Here is a 5,142-nt window from a genome sequence, read left to right as displayed (position 1 = left end):
AGCGGAGGGGAGGAAATCTCGGCGGCGTCCTCTCCCGTGGGCGAGCGTGGGCATCTCCGCGCTCTGGAGCGGTGTTTGTCATCAGCACTGCCACCAGCCTTCCTGGGGTAGAAGCGCCCTTCGCTCTGCTGTGGGTTATACCTTCAGCTGGGGCTACAAGGGGAGCGTTAGCGTATGTACCTATGGCTAGAGATGAGCTGGCTTTTGGCACCTTTCCTCTCCTTGGTGTCTCATGTAATGAGGCTGAAGACTTTCAGCCACTGGGGAGGAACTCGCTTTAGGGTAAGGAAGGCAGCATTATTTTGGAAGCTGCTCCCTTTCTCACTGAGGGGTTCCAGTTTAAAGCCTCCTGTTGCCTTTCCTGGTTTTTTGCTGCAGATTTAAACAGAGCTTACATGGCAGGGGCCTTAAAGAGCGGTGGCACAATTTAGACTAACTTGATTTATCCAAGTCTTTCTCCATGTCTGCCACATGAGCAGACATCCTTCACTTGCGACGGGGTATATATAGTCCATGGTTTTGCTATTATTACAAAATACTTCCTCAGTGTTTGGAACGGACTGATGGCATTACTTTTTCTTCACCCTCAGTCACATAGAAGTATAAAGGCTACATCCAGTAGCAGCTGCTTTTTTCCTGTCTTTTTCTCCATTCAATCCTAGCATCCCTTGGAGCCTGAGCTGATGGGGAGAAGCTAAGAATTAGCTTTCCAGTGGTTAACAATGGTGTTTCAAGACCTCCCCTACTTGAAATTTCTGGTTTCCTTCTCCTTTCGAGAGCAGCTACGTTAAGATGAAAATTTACCTCTGAGATTAGCTGTGCCTTTTGATCTTTTGATCCAGTAAGTGCCTGAGCTGAGCTTACTCCTGTAACTGAAGGGTGTGTTGCTTTATAGCTACAGGGTCCTCAGTACAGTTTTCTTTGGATATCTGCAGGCTGTGCCTTGGAGGGGGTGTTGGCAGCTAGAGGCTCGAAATCACACTCTATCCCTAAAATATGATGTCCAGACCTGACAGGCTGTTCTTCCAGAATGATGGAATGGCAGAAGATTTTTCTGACTTTACCTGAAATCCAGTGTCCTGTTGGTCTAGCAAAGTATATCCTTAAAAATAAGTGTTATGAAATGAGTGCTTTATTAGAAGTAATTTTTTTTGAGTGAGGAGGGCAAAAAAATGGAGGAGTGGAGGGGGAAGAGGCCCCTCAGGGAGAAATTCTTCCTAATGCTGCAGTGCCACTTCTCTCCGTATCTGCAGGCTTTCTGTCTAGAACATTCCCCGGTCCTGTGATCCTTACCGTTTCTGTACAGAATTTAAGGAATAGCACAAAACTGCAAACTGACAATGCGAACATCTAATAGATGGTCACAAGTCTTGAGTAATAACACGAAGTCTGCAGTTTTATTCCTGTGCTCTGGTAACTATCTGTGGTTAAAACTCACACCAAACGCTTCTGTGGAACGTGTTTGCATCCCTGGCAGCTGATTCCCAAAAGATGGGAATCTTATTTTACACTCTGTTTCCATAGTTTACACATAAGGAAGTAATGCATGAGTTTATCCTTTTGCTAATACAGAGATGCAGATTTAGTTAATGCATGTTTTTAAAACCCACTGTGGCCTTTCCACAGAAGTCTTTTAAAGTATAGCTATTTGCTGTTGTAAATCTTATCAGAAGAATCTTGTGTTCTCCTCAGAAAGATAAAATTAGCATTTTTTTAAAAGATCTCTTAAACCAAGCTATTCAGGCTGGAGTTAGCCTCTGACTCCGTAACGTGCAGAGTGCATGCATATACAGTTCATATCTGGGAGGTGTGATCCCAGCTGCTTCGAGTCCCTCGTATTTTAAAACTGCAGAATGGTTTCAATTTTTTTGTATCTAATACACATGCAAGCAGTAGCTAGTACATGCAGCAAAACGTTCAGTCGACTTGCACTGTTATAAAGTGACAGTATGTATAGAAACCCTGAACTGATTGTCTCTTGATAAGAATGTATATAGGAAAAGACAACAGTGTAACAGATGACAGAACAGCCCTACAGATGCTACAGTGTGTTGTTTAAAAAAGAATACTTAAAAACAACAGTTGTTGGGAAATTGACAATTGTTGTTGTCCCTGAAAATTGTTATTTGCTTAATAACACCATTTTTGCTGTGGAGCTTCGATTGCTACAAAGTGTGGGCAACACATGCAGACTGAGCTTCTGTTTCTGGTCCATTGCACAACCTCATTCTTACCAGTTGGCTCTTGTTGCAGAAATATAACCATTACTACAAGTGAACATTCAGTTACTAAAATGAGTATTTTCTCTGTTACATATTTTCTAAAAGCAATCCTTCCCATGTTGTCTGAGTTTCTATATGCTTTTGTGAAATGTACATCGGAAGAAAACTGGCACTTTTAAAATCTCATTTTCTGGTTTGAGTTGGCAGCAGCACAAAAAAACCTTAATACCAACACACTGCATAAATAGATCTGCTTATAAGGTATATTCCTTTGTTTCCAAAAGCATTGACAGTGTTATAATATGGATAAAAAGAATTACTAGCTGTCCCTTGGTAGTCATGTTAGCGGTTTGGGGCTCTTATTACTTGGCATCTCTGTTTCACATCTGCTTTGGAGGAGAGAGGAGGGTTCCTAATATCCCATGCCATTTAACTTGGTAGACACATGTTTGTTTTTTTTTTTTAAAAAAAAACCCCAACCAACAGCAAAACCAGAACAAAAAAAAGCAAATATGTATCATGCTGTGATAAGAATTATGGAAGCTTAAGAAATATCAGATGTTACCTGAAGTTTCTGGTTCATTCATGTTTTGGGAATTGCAAAAAGACATCCTTTGCTCTCTCCCTGGTATTTTGAAAAGGCATTTTGCAGTAATAGGAAAGCTTACGAAGGTTTTTAGTTTTAACTCTTGTAAAGCTGAGACAGGAAATACAAGTGTTTGTATTATACTGACAGAAAAAAAGACATTTTTGTCAACTCTCTGGTGACGTGTTATTTTGACTGAGTATATTTAAACTCTGCTGGTCGTACAGGGGGTGCAGGAGGTGTTTAGGAGCCATCTGCTGTAGATATGCAGGAAGTGAGTTCTTGAAATGCCTCAGAAAGAAGAGATTTTTTGCTTCAAGTTTAACATAAACATGGCTCCTGCCCAATTAAGGCTTTCAAAGCTGAGGTTTAAACACTTTTACAGCACACTGCAAAATCCTTGTCCCCTTCCTGAAGACCACCTTACCCTAACTGGTAGCTGAGCAAACCAACCTCTGGGATGAGGGGAAGCCTCGAGGCTGCATATGGTCCTCCTAACTTGCTCAGTACCCATGTCCTGTGGCAATGTGGGCATCAAGAGTCCATTCAGTTCTTTTGTAGACCGATACTGAGGTTGGTTATTGCCGTATATGTTAAAATACAATAATAAATGAGTGAATGCAAATGGAAAACTGTAGGATCGCTGGATCCAGGCACACGCCTGCGTACTTGCTCATTGCTCTGGTTGCCCTCTGGTTGCTGTTGGCCTTCCCGCGCCGAGACGTGCTGGGGACTTGTTGTAATGCACCTCTGGTGGGGAGACTTCGTCCTGAGGGCCCAGAAAGTGTAAAGGTCCCCTGGCCCAAACCATCCCGAGTGCGCGGAGCTGCTCCGGGACAGAGCTGGCCAAGCTGGCTTGTGGGCCTTGCTGGTGAAAAACAGTCTAGAACAGAAAGAGTTGTCCATGCTGTTGTCCAAGAGGATTTTTGCATGGATACATGTCCCTTGCTTAAACATGTGTTGTGTCTAGTTCTTAAATGCAAGTCTTTCAAAGGCACAGAGCAGAAGGCAGCTATGCCTGTGTGCAGCAGTGCAAACAGGGCAGCGGGTGGGTGGTTGACAGGGCTGCTTTTCTGGTAGCCGCTAACATGCTGTAGAGGTGACGGACTTAATTTCTGAAAGAAAATGGCAGCTTTGGTGGTTGCTTGTACCATTTTCTGCCAGCTGGTGCGTGCACCTTGGCTGTCAAAATCATGGCCACCAAGTTTCTGCATCAAAAAGGTAGAGATGTGGAAAGTAGTGACTGGGGAGGGAGAGGGAGAAGGATGGGAGTGCACCCATCAAAGCCAGAGAGTAAACAACCAGCATAGTTATTACTTCAGAACACAAGGCTTGTTGTAGCGTGACAGGTTTAGACAATATGCCCTAAGTTTTTTCAAACTCTGACAGGACAGACATGCAGAAACCTGGGGGATCTGAGCCTCGGCAGAGTCTGTCCAGTCACCCGAAACACGCTGGTACACTTAGATGCTCTGCCTGTTTGCCTCGGTGTCTCACCACGGCGGGGCTTGGCTTTGCTTCGCAAAAGACACGTCGACATGAGCTTGCTCCCTATCAGCAGGCCACACATGGAAAGAATGAACTTTTTCAGAGAGGGGGAAAAAAAAAAAAATAAGGTCATGAAGTGTAAGGCCTGTTAGAAAGCAGATGCAAACTTTCCTTGCTTAATTTGGCCATGGCACCAAAACAAATAGTGTATGAGAGCACTGTTTACTTTCAGGTCTTTGGGCAGGTTTATGTGTTTGTCTAATTAAAAACCCAGAGGAAACATACATAATATAGGCACATAAATAATCTCCTTTCCCCTTCTTTATAGGTATTGTATTTCTCAATCTGTTTTGGGCTTTGAGGGTCAATGCTGCACGACTTTATGGTGACAGGCCTTTGGTTAAACATGTCTCAGAGACAAGGTGTGGAAACAGCCAGCTAGCATCATCAGCTGTAGCGTGAACCCAGAGAGGGACCTGGACCTGTCATTTGTGTGGTTGCTGCTGCTCCACTGGGGCACTGCAAGGTTTAGCAAATGCCCTGCCCTTCAGGGAGCAGCAATGGAAGGGATCAACCACGTAAGAGCCAATGTGAAGAGTCTATGAAGTATCAGAACTGGCAAGTGACAGCTGACATAGCTGTCAAGACTTCTATCTTGTTCCTGATCACCAAATACAGCTTTTCACCCCTCTCTCCAAGAAGTTCTAAATGTGTAGAAAAGTGGCAACAGTTTTTGCCATATGGATGAGATTTAACTAGTCCATTCAAAAACCCACAATCATTTTTTCTGGGTGTTTTGCTGAGAAGCCCATGATTTTCCTCGAGAGAGGGCTGCCGGCCCTGAAG

At 43.7% G+C, this 5,142-nt stretch overlaps 1 protein-coding gene across 1 annotated transcript in view; it reads left to right on the top strand.

Moving 5' to 3' along the window:
- Positions 1-819: 819 nt before the first annotated feature.
- The window catches only part of ITPRID2 (ITPR interacting domain containing 2), a 39,932-nt gene continuing 35,609 nt past the window's right edge, over positions 820-5,142 (top strand). Inside the window, exon 1 of the mRNA XM_035901433.1 lies at positions 820-841. The gene's annotated coding sequence lies outside the window, so the exon portion shown is untranslated. The remainder of the gene's footprint in view (positions 842-5,142) is intronic.

The sequence above is a fragment of the Egretta garzetta genome, unplaced genomic scaffold (genome assembly GCF_000687185.1).
Source record: "Egretta garzetta isolate BGI_Z169 unplaced genomic scaffold, ASM68718v1 scaffold539, whole genome shotgun sequence".
Taxonomy (NCBI): Eukaryota; Metazoa; Chordata; class Aves; order Pelecaniformes; family Ardeidae; genus Egretta; species Egretta garzetta.
Note: the sequence above shows the minus strand (reverse complement) of the source record. Positions and strands in the feature narration are given on the sequence as shown.